Here is a 12,324-nt window from a genome sequence, read left to right on the forward strand (position 1 = left end):
ACAGCAGGGAACAATTTTATGAGAACCATGCCCTGTTCCCAAGAGGTGGGGTAGGTGGGTTTCTGTCGTTTGGGTGGGTGATGGATGTTTGCTGTCATTTTAAGGGGGTTAGTCACAAGTTGTTAATGGTACTGGTCAAGGAAGAAACAAAGTATAGGAGGTCAGATTTAGGATTTTTTCTCTTTTTCTTCTATTCTTTCTTTGTTATCTAATATTAGGAAAAGGCGGCGGGGGGGGGGGAGGCATAGAAAAGGGAAAGAGACAGGAATGATTGGAAAAATGGGTAAGTTACTGGATCGACTTTTAGACTAAAGAGAGTTAACAAGCCAAATATATTACATCGAGTATGGATTTTGTATATTGATACAAATTTAGGTTATTTTTGCTACAACCTACTGTGTATATGTTTCAGCTCTTGTATAAGGTATTGCACCTATGCAATTCATTTAAAAATGCAATGTGAAGTTCTAGTCCTTTTGAAAGCTGCTTTACAAACTGTTTAGGATAATTATACAATCCAAGTTACTAGTTAGTCAATCAAACTTGTGGCCATGTTAGTATAGTTAGTTAGTCACAGAAATTTGTTTGATAGGTTCGACAGATAATATACCGCTAGAAACAAGCACAGATAAACTATAGATAGATGCTCTTCAAAAACCTCAGAGGTCTACAGAATATGGCATTTAAAGATGCTTTATTAACACAAGGCTTTTCATGACACTAGATGGGTCTGCTCGTGGCAACATTCCCATACTACTTCAAAGAAGAAGATGGGCATTGAAGAACCTCTACATGGAGTTCCCTTCCATTGTGGCACGGCTAGCCATCAGCAAAAACAAACAAACAAACAAAAAACAAAAAACAAAAAACAAAAAACAAAAAACAAAAAACTTGCCCTTGCTTCAGCTGCTGACAGAATGCTGCCCAAACTGTGGACAAGCAGGACACAGAGGAAGTTATCTGCCTAGCTTTGCAAAGATAAAGTAGCCTGGTCCTCCATAGTCCAGCTTCACAGATAAGTCTGCAGATATCCTGGGCCAGTAGGCTGCCGGTGAACTGCTGGAGCCAGTGTTGCAGAGAAGCGTTGGGTGACTGTCAGGGCAGCCAGCGGTCTCTGTCATTTCTATAGATGTGGAAGCTGCTGGCTATGCTCTTCCTGTTTACTTGGTAATACTTCTCCTTCCCCGGTCTCTCCTGTGGTTGAAGACAAGATGGTTACAATCTCACAGTGGAGTTTAAGTTGTCTAGGATTTAAGAAAATGATTTAAGGTCTAAGAAGATGTTTTTAGGTTGGTAAATACAAGTTATGATAGAAAGTGGATTAGGTATAGAACTTTGAACTCATCAGGATAGGATAAATAATAAAGCACTTTCTCCAAGGTTGCCAAATACAAATGGACTAGACATTAGGAATGTAATTCTGGCCTGATAGCCCTTATAATTGTTCTTATTGTATACAGTTTACTGTTGTTATAGAAAGAGCCTTTTATGGGGCTAAAATTAGGAGATGTAAGGATACTCTCTTGTGCACTGGATAAAAGCATCACCCGTCAATAAAGAGCTGAATGGCCAATAGCAATGCAAGAGACAATGGGCAGGACTTCTGGGAGAGAGGGAACTCTGGGAAAGAGAAAGGCATGGGAAGATTCACACTGAGACATGGAGGAAGTCAGATGTATGAAACTGAGGAGAGGTAGCCAGCCACGTGGCAGAACTTAGATTAGTATAAACACTTAAATATAAGAGTTAATTGGGGAGCAAGTCTAGCTTAAGGTCATTAACATTGTAAATAAATTTCAGTCTTCATGTCATTATTTGTAAACTAGGTGGACATAGGAAAGCCCGCCGTGGTTACAAACAACACCTGACATCTGACCTCTAACGTATGTACACATATATATGCATTCACACATGTAGGAACACAGATAACCCGCACATGTGCACATATACCCACACCATACATACCAGGTTATACGATATGACGTACTTAGCATATAAAGCCATCAGTTTTACATGTAGTTGTATTTATTTATAAATATTCTGTTATGCATAAAGATACTTAGGCCAAACATTAATTTTTAACTTCACCTTTCTCTTAGAGATGGGTCTACACACAAAGCATCATTTCTAATTTAAGGTATTCATCTCACTTAGAAATATAGATGCATGTGTTTGACGAGACACCAGGCATCTTCTTTCAGTGGCCTTATGTGGGAACAGAACCATTAAGAACACTCATCCTGGGGGGGTTGACCAAAATGGCCACATGAGCATGCCCCACTTCAAGGGAGGTTGGGAAATTTGCTTCAACAGTTATGGTCACTTCTCAAGGCTAGGAAGCTATCCAGGCCATTTTTTAAAACACTACTCTGTTATCAGAGAAGGAAGCAATTAAGACTTTTTAAATGTTGTGATAGTAAGTATATTCTTATAGAGCTGGCAAGATGGCTCAGTGGATAAAGTGGACCTGAGTTGGATCCCTGAGACCTTGCAGATGTATTGAATTGACTCACACAAATTGCCCTCTAACTTCCAAACGTACATCGTTGCACACACACACACACACACACACACACACACACACACACACACACAGCACAGCACAGCACAGCACAGCACGTACACTAGTAACAATCATTTTTTAATCCCGGGGAAAGATTCTGATTAGTTTATCTAGTCTGATAGCCACCCTAACTTAACCAAGCCATCCATGTCAGCAGAGCCCAGTTGCTTCCATGGTGAGAGCTGGAAGGGTGGGTGGTCCTAGGCAAGCTCACAAATGTTATGGTTTAGTGTGTGCTACAATTGTATCTGCCTTATTCCTTACTACACCCTTCTAGGGATGGTTCTGAGACTCAGGCAGAGCTTCATCACCTCCATACTATACAGCCTCTCATTTAGGTTCTGTTCTGAGGCTCAGCCCTTTAGAATCTCCACATTCCTAGCTATGCTGGAGAAGTGAGCCGGCCCTTTTCCCTTCATCTTTCCTTCCCTTCCTCTGTTCTCCCATCTCTCTGTGCTTGTGTGTACATGTGTGGGTGGATAACTAACTACATGTCTCTCCTATGACTTTTAAGCCCTAGGCTCAAGTCAAATTGCCAGTCTTCCAATGAAAAACTTCAAACATCATTTCTCTCTGAAGAAATTGGTCCTTGTAACTCAAAAGCATAGTGGCTTTCAGATCATTTATCTGTACAGATTCTTTTAAAACTCTTAACATTTTTTGGAAGACTTATTTATTTATTAATGTTGTTGTTGTTGTTGTTGTTGTTGGCTTTGTTTATTTTTCAAGACAGGGTTTCACTGTGTAGCCCTGGATGTTCTGGAACTCACTCTGTAGACCAGGCTGACCTCGAACTCAGAGATCCACCTGCCTCTGCCTCCTGAGTGCTGGGATTAAAGGTGTGCGCCACCAGGAGACTATTTTTTAAGCAGTTTTTGGTTTGTAGCAAAATTGAACACAAAGTTCAATGCCTCCACATGTGATCTCTCCCCTCACCACACACACACACACACACACACAGACACACACATACACAACTTCCCACCTACATTAACATATCACTGTCACCTGAAGTCCAGAACTTACATCAGAGCTCAGTCTTGGGGTGTGTGTTCTATGCCTTTAGATAGATATATAATGACATGTGTCCTGGCCCTGAACACCCACAGACACCTGTTCAGCCTTCTGTCCCACACTCCTGGCAACCACTGACTTTAAAAAATTATCTCCATAACTTCACCTTTTCCAGGATGTCACATAGTTGACAGGCAGTCTGTAGTATATACCCCTACCTTCAACACACAGAAGGCTACTCTGCATCTTACCTTGACTGGGTAACTCTTTCCTTAATTCCTTTTTTAAAATGAACAAATTGAAGAGAAAAGATAGTCTTTACTTTTCTCATATAGAGTTAACAGCTACTGTTATTTGTCCTGTTTTGTGGTTGTTGTTGTGGTGGTGGTTCCAAGGCTTAGCTTACACTAGGCCGTTCACTGAGGGCAGAGAAGGAATGCCATCCTCGTTTCACCTCTGTTACTCTGATAAAATACCCTGGCAAACACCAACTTAGAGGAGAGAGAGTTTATCTTGGCTCACATTTTGAGGTTACAGGGGCGTCACAGCAGCAGCAATTTGAAGCAGTTAGTCATGCCACACACACGGTCTCTTCACCAGCAGAGAGAAATGAATGCAGCCATGCTCACTTGCCTGCTGTGCTCAGGTCACCTTCCCCATTCTTACACAGTTCAAGGAGTTCTGCCTAAGGAATGGCGCCACCCATAATGGACTAAGTGTTCCCTCATCAACGAACTTAATGAAGACAACCCCTCATGTCCACATCCACTGGCCAACCTAATATAGGTAATCATTCTCTGAGCCCATCTTCCCAAGCGATTCTACGTTGTGTCGAGTTAACGAGGATGGAAGAAAAGGGGTGGAAGAGAGAAGAACCCAAAAAGTAGCCAAAGACAGGCAGGCCACACTTCTACATTTCTCAATGGATCGATCCCCTTAGCACAATCAGCATGGGAGTTAAATTTAAAGCCAGATTGTCTTCTTCTACTGGGGCATCTTTTTATTCATATGGTGTTCTATTGGATGTCAGGTGAGTCTCTTACTTTAACAATTTTGTGCCTGTGTGACGGATTTTCTCCCTAGGGGACTCATAGTAGTCTGTTTTTGTAACAGAATAACTGAGGTGGGATAATCAAAAGGAATAGAGTTGATCTATGCTCAGGGTTCTGGGGCTTGGGAAGCCCAACAACATGGCTCTGCGGAGGTCCTCTTGCCATTACAATACCTGGTGGAAAGTAGAGTGGCAAGGTAGGTATGTAGATAGGTAGGTAGATAGGTAGGTAGATAGATAGATAGATAGATAGATAGATAGATAGATAGATAGATAGATAGATAATAGTGTTTACTGGCTGGCTTTGTGTGTCAACTTGATACAAGATAGAGTCATCAAGGAGGAAGGAGCCTCAGTTGAGGAAGTGCCTCCACGAGGTCTTGCTATAAAGCATTTTCTCAATTAGTGATCAAGGTGGGGTGGGAGTGTGGGTGTCCAGACCATTGCAGGTGGTGCCATCCCTGAGCTGGTGGTCCTGGGTTCTATAAGAAAGCAGGCTGAGCAAGCCATTGGAAGCAAGTCAGTAAGCAGCACCCCTCCATAGCCTCTGATCAGCTCCCGCCTCCAGGATCTGCCCTGCTTGAGTTCCTGCCCTGACTTTCTTTAATGATAAACAACAATACGGAAGTGTAAGCCAAATAAACCCTTCCCTCCCCAACTGGCTTTTTGGTTACGGTGTTTGTCACAGCAATAGAAACCCTAAGACAGGTAGATAGACAGACATTCAAACCAAGGTGTGGAAACATTGGCTGTGCTTTCTCGGCCCTTATTCCCCCTCCATTGCCCCTGTAGATGATGTAGATACAAGATGGTGGCAGCTTGGACAGTTGAATCATCATTAAAAGAAAATCCTTCCACTCATACAAGACTGATGTAGTAGAGAAATACACATCTATCAGAGGAAGCGACAGAGATAGGCAGGTTCGTTCTGCAGCAAAGCCTATTCTAATCTGACTGATACACCCTGCTAAAATGTTCTCCAGTACTTTTCCCTTGTATTTGGCGGGAAAATTCATAAACTTTTCATTGGCTACAAAGTCTGTTCATGGTGGTTCCTGTCCACCCCTTAGACTTCTCCTCTGGCCCTCTGCTTCCAAGGTCATGGCATTGCAGAATGTTTGCTCTGGAAGGGATGCTTAACCATATCAGTCTCGCTGGCTCAGCTCACCTCAGCGTCTGAGTGAACAAGTCTTCCTGCCTGGAATACTCTGCTGCCACATTCCCTGCTGACATTCATCTCAACTTCAACATTGCAGTCTCTGGAGCTGCCTCTCCCATCACCTAAGCAGAAAGCCCCTTCTATTTTCATCCTGATACTTAGCTGCTTGTCACTGCCTGGTGTTTTCTGTTTAATGGCTTGTTTGCAGCCTTCACTATCTTGTAGGTCCTGTTTGCCTAACAAAGAGCCCGGTGCACAGCAGGACTCTGTTGAGTGGCTGGATGATATCCAAGGTGTTAACCCTGTCTAGTGAGCACCAGGGAAGTGACCCTGATGTACTGCTGGGTGACAAGCCTTCCCCAAACAGTGGCCAACAGTAACAATAATCATTCTCTTTGCTCATAAAGCTGGTGCATCACCAGACTCTGCTGGACCATTCTCAGTTGGGGCTTCTCACAAGGTTGTGCTCAGATGATGATGAGAGCCCAGGGCATTCTGAAGACCTCATCACTCAGATGTCTGGCTCTGAGGCTAGCAGGGTCACTGGTGGGTTCAGTGTTTAGCTCAGTGTTTACGCTATGACCTAGCTGTGTGAATTCAGGCAGGTTACTTAATGTCTCTGAGCCCCAGACCTTTATTATAAAATGGGAGCTGATGTCAGAGCATCAATCATTTCTTAGACATTGTTCTAACTTCTTTCCTATTGCCATAACAACACACACTGACCAAACAACACACACTGACCAATAGCATCTTAGGAAAAGAAAAGGATTTATTTTCGCTTATACTTTCAGGTCAGACTCCATCATTGAGTCAGGGCAGGAACTCAAGGCGGGAACATGAAGGCAGGAGGTAAAAACAGAAATAGTGGGAGAACTCTGCTTGGTGGCTTGGTCAGAGGCTTATGCTTAACTGCTTTCTTATGCAACCCAAACCCACCTGTCTAGGGATCTCGCTGCCCACAGTGGGCTGGATCCTGCATTAATAATATCAAAGCCAGTCCCTCACAGACATGCCTGCAGGTCAAGGTGATCTAGGCAGTCCCTCAATCTGGCTTTCCTCTCAGTGATTCTAGGCGGTGTCAAGTTGACAAAGTTAACTAGCACAGTTATCATCTGTGTTTCAGGCAAAGGAAAAGTAGGCCAGCCTTAGAAATGAACAAGGATAGCAGCTCTACCTATCAGATGTGAATGGTGGTTTTATTTCCTCAGATGGAAGGGTGGGATGAGAACCATATCCAAGCCTTACAAATATATGGCTTGGGCTCAGCCTAGAGTGTTTATGTCTAACTATCTCTAGGATAGGATTGGAAGCTTCTAGGCTCCATACAACCTAAGCTTCTGCAAGCCCAGACCTTGAAGACTTCAGCTTCCATTTTCCATATGCTAACCTAGGCCTAGAACATTCCAGCCTCTGAGACTTACTGCTGAATAGACTCATCCTTTTTGGCTCTTTCTGAACTCTGGCTGGCTGGTTCAACTCAGCTGTTCTGGCTCAAACTCCTCTCTTAGCTAACCGATTCAAATTGGCTTCTCTTGGCTTCTGACTGAATTATTCTGCTTGGTAAAACTGCTTCTGAATTCTATGAACTGAACTGTACTGACTGTACCCAAACTGCATTCAACTGAACTGCACCAAACTCAACTGAACTCAACTGAACCCAACCGAATTCAAGTCAACCTCTCTCCCTACACTGCCTTTAGATAGCCTCTCTTTTCTGTTTGTTCTTGTGAGAGCTGAGCTTACCCTCTCTCTGATTCAGTCTGTCAAATCCTTTTCTGATTTGTCACTTTGTCTGCCCCTCAACTAGATGGTGTTGTTTGAGATTAAAGGTGTGTATTAAGGGTGTGTCTATATTCTAGCCAGATCATACAGACCTAGAAGGTCTTTGGAATGATCACTTGCCAGAGCAACCGTGTTGCTGGATTAAAATTTCTCTACAATCAGAGCTTTGCTGAACGACAAAAGAGTCGAAAAGACTTGTCATCCTCTAGGTATGGGAATGGAGGAAACAAATGAGAGTCCAGTCCACCTTGGAGGCTGGAGCCACTGTGACTTATCCTGAGAAGTCAATAAGTAGCCTTATCTAGACCCAGAGTGAAGCCTTCGAGCTTAAACTAGGTCTGGAAAATACAGGCTCTGCTCAGTGTGATCTCACAGACAAAGATGAAAGTCACATCAGAAACCAGATACCAAGAGGAAGACCCAACAGGCACAACCAACGTGTCATTCTGTACCCTAAGTGTAGAGGAATCGAGCATTGTAGCCTGTTTGGTAAGATGAAAACAGTGGTAATATCATAAACCCAGAACAGGAAAGGAAGAAAAAGGAACAGGCTGATGCATGGTTCACACACACACACACACACACACACACACACACACACACACACACACACATCAGAGCTGAACAGGTCAAGGTTGAACCTGACAAGGTGTCCATGTGGTTGTTCCGAGGGTGGGCGAAGATGAACCAGCAGACAATGGAATCCCTCCTTTCTGGGCCATGAGTGACCAGTGTCACTGCCTCTTGTCTGTTATTGGTTTTCAAAAGGATAGAGCAACGACACCATCAGCTTCACATCTCAGGGCCGACACACATAAAGTCTAGGTTAGCTACAAATTTCAGTTTTCACCAGGACTTTGGACATGGACCCTATTACAAAGCACAGGCAATGTTTCATTCATTCATTCATTCATTCATTCTTCTCTTTCTTAACCAAACACCCCTCAGATTACTGGGAGCCATCTGTGAGGACTCAGGTTGCAACATCCTTCATCTCTTTGGGTATTAGTATCCTCCTCTAGTCAATGGAGATAAAACCTGCCCTCTTGCAGACCTGTAGCCTAGAGCAGAGCATTGCATGTGAAGCTGACCAGAGTCCTAGAGGGCCTGGCCTACCCACAACCCCAGGCTTCAGAGAGCAGGGAAAAGGGCTCATTTGTGAGATCAGTGTGGCCCCAGTGTGCTGAGACAACAGGGCTCCTTCATGGACGCCCCCTCTAGCACATTCCACTCAGGCCCACTGCTTTGCTACTGTGCCTGCTTTTGTGACAGTTTCAAGATCCAAAAAAGCCACCGAATTCATCTTGGTGCTAGCCCAGACTTAGCTGCTGTCCCAGTGTGACAGCCCCAGTTGGATCCACCTACTGCTCTCTGCTAACACAGCTTCTCTGTCTTCTCCCAACTCTCAAATCCATAGGACCCTCTCCTCTCCCTTTGCAAGCCACCATCCAGCCTGGTGGCCACAGATGGCCAGGGTAATTGCCACAGATGTACAGTTGTGTATGCCCACATTCACTCAGACTCAGAAGGGAATAGATCCTATTCTCTCTGGCCCCAGACTCCAGACCTCTGACATCCTCTGACTCACAGACATACCATGACCAACAGGCTGATCAGGTCTCACAGCCAAAGGCAGGACTAGACCCTAGAGCTCCAGCAATGGGTATTCACAGAGATGGAGTCCCAACGGGTCTGATGCTCAGATACACACACACACACACACACACACACACACACACACACACACACACACACCTGAAACAAGCACAGATGTCATTTCTAGGCTCACCGAGACCCATGGAGCAACCACATCCATAGACTGGGAGCTGAACCATGTCCCCCAAATTAACTATTTCAGAATTCGACAGTAAATGGACACAGAGCTCATACAGAGGTCATTAATGCTAAGTGAGGTCACAAGGGTGGATCCAACCGGTTGGACTAGTGTTCTTACAAAGTTATAGGACACAGATACACAGTGTCAGCCAAGTGAAGTTACAAGGGAAAGAGGCTTCAAGACAAACTAAAGTTACTGACCCTTGTCCTTGTCGTTGTGGCTTTTGGAAGTATGAGACCATAAACGCCTGCTGTTTATGTCACTGTTCTTGTCTATTGAACTTTGTTAGAACAAGCCTGAGCAGGCCAGCACAGACAAGGACACTGGAAGTCCCCTATAGCACCCCCTCCCCCTAAAGCAACCCCAGACCCATTTCCACATCCCAGCCTCACACAGAGCCAAGGCAGATTGTCAGCCCCACATCAAGGAGCAGCCCAGGGCCTGCTAGTGAGCTGTGCTCCCTGGAGCACCTTCCTCTGCACCAGCAAGGTGCTGACTCATCCTTCGCCATCACTGACAAAACTGGAAAATGCTGCGACAGCTGTGTCACACGTGTGAGCCCCAATTGCTTACACGAAGGTCTCTGACCTCCTTAACAACACTCTGAAGCAGGTAATTTTAGAAAACTCCCTGTCCCAGAGGTAGCAAAATGAGGCACATAGACGTTGCCTTAGCTTTCAGTTACTGTAACGAAATACCCAAGGCAATGGACTGAAAGGGTTTATCTTGGCTGAGGTTTTGTCCTTGGTTAGTTGGCGCCATTGCTTTTGGATCGGGCTGAGTAACTCATCATGGAAGGAAGTTGCTTATACCATGGGAGCCAGAAAGTTGGGAGGAGTAGACGGAAGGGAAGGGAGGGATAGGATGGAGATGGGTGGGGTGAGGGAGGGTGGGCTGGGTGCATGAGGTCTTAACACTCCCTTCAGCTTTTCAGTAGCTCTTACCTCTTCAAGGTCCCACCACCTCCTCCAGAGTCTCACGTATGGTTATGGAGCCTTCAACACAGGGGCCTTTATCCTAAGAGCAGCACATATCCAATCACTGACATGAGGACACATAGTAAAAGCAGGGCTGGACTGAATTCAGGAGGCTCGGGTCGAATCTGCCATGAGGGCTAGGGACAAGGTTGGGGGATAAAGGGCTTCAAACGCCTGGTGACAAAGCAACTGAGGCAAGATGACTTCCAGCCAGGTTCTTTGGGCCTAAGGTCCCAGCTGACCCAGGGTCCAGAACTGAGTGAGCTTTGTTCAGGAGGCTGAAAAAAAATATTAAAAACAAGACAAAACACCGAAGCCCTAACTTGCCTGTCTCTAACATCCTTTCTCTTGACTTAGCCTGGTGGTTTTATCTGCTGTGTAATATCACTGTAAGTAAAGAGCATAATATAATTTAAAATTATCGTGTGGATTTTACTTTGCAGTTTGTAAAGTCACCTTTAAATGCAAACAGGAGAGCGTTTAGCTTCTGTGTGGAATTGTCTAGATTATTTCTTAGCTCATACAGACGAATATACTTTAACTCTTCCTAGACACAGAACTGCTGCCTCCAACTGGCTTAACGGATTGCATTCCGTGTCTTAGTGTACACATGTCTCCTAACACTATGTTAGCCAAGAGACAGGAAGGAAAGACTCAGAGGAAGAAGGAACCGCACGCGGTTGCTATGATTTCCTCTCCCCTCCCACCTCCTCCTCTTTCTTCTAAGCCTGGGGCTTGCTGGTCAGGTCCCAGGCACGCCAGGCATGCAGCCTACCAGCGAGCTGTAGCCCCAGCCTTCTGTTTCCGTCATTTGTTTTGTATATGTATGTGTCTGTGTGTGCTCCTGTCACAGCCTGTCTGTAGAGGAAGCTCCACAGCTCTTATGTGTTGATCCTCTCCTCCTACCATATGGGACCCAGAGATCCAGCTCAGTCATCAGGCTTGGCAGCAAGCGCCTTACCAACCGAGCCATCTCACTGGCCCTTAGCTTGGTTCTTTTTGTTCTTTGAGACAGGCTTTCATATAATCCAGGCTGGACTTGCCATCCCTATTTAGCCGAGAAGGACTTTGAGCTGTTCCTACTGTCCCTACTCCTCAAAGTGTTAGGAGTGCAGGTGTGGTCCGCCACATCTGGTTTATGTGGCACAAAGGACTTAACCCAGGGCTTTGTGTATGCTAGGCAAGCACTCTACCAACTGAGATACAGGCCTAACACACTTTACCCCCCACCCCACCCCCACCCCCTTTAAAGATAGGGTCTCACTAAGTTGCCCAGGCAGGCCTTAGACTTGTGAACATCCTTCCTTGGTCTCTGTACTGGCTGGTTTTGTACCAATTTGACACAAGCTAGAGTCATCAGAGAGGAAGGAGCCTCAGTTGAGGAAGTGTCTCCATGAGATCCAGCTATAAGGCATTTTCTCAATTCATGATCAGTAAGGGAGAGCCCAGCCCATTGTGGTGGTGTCATCCCTGGGGTGGTGGTTCTGAGTGCTTTAAGAAAGCTATGGGGAGCAAGCTAGTAAGCAGCACCCCTCCATGGCCTCTGCATCAGCTCCTGCCTCCAGATTCCTGCCCTGCTTGAGTTCCTGTCCTCATATCCTTTAGTGATGAACAGCAATATGAAAGTGTAAACCAAATGAACCCTTTCTTCCCCAACTTGCTTTTTGGTCATGCTGTTTTGTCACAGACATAGAAACCCTAAGACAACCCCCAAGTAGCTGACAGTGCTGCCACCAGGCCTGACTGACTTTACTTTCGTCAATATGTTCAATGTAAGCTAACACCAGGAGCTAACATGAGGAAGGAGGCCATGAGAGGGATACACAGCCATTCATGTAGCTTGAAATCCCACCATCTTTCCAAAACGTAAGCACGTTCTGATCCAAGATCCATAGTCCGTGGGGCTATGGTGCCCCACGGACCAGATGACGTGGCTTG

General features: G+C 45.2%; 1 long non-coding RNA gene across 1 annotated transcript; it reads right to left on the reverse strand.

The window, feature by feature from the left end:
• Window positions 1-675: 675 nt before the first annotated feature.
• Gm39792 lies at window positions 676-10,958 on the reverse strand. Its single transcript, XR_866139.1, has 2 exons — window positions 10,354-10,958; window positions 676-1,194 (listed from the first exon to the last, which is right to left on the reverse strand). It is a non-coding gene; the product is annotated as a predicted gene, 39792 (long non-coding RNA).
• Window positions 10,959-12,324: the final 1,366 nt, after the last annotated feature.

Source organism: Mus musculus, chromosome 2, assembly GCF_000001635.26.
Source record: "Mus musculus strain C57BL/6J chromosome 2, GRCm38.p6 C57BL/6J".
NCBI classification, from domain to species: Eukaryota; Metazoa; Chordata; class Mammalia; order Rodentia; family Muridae; genus Mus; species Mus musculus.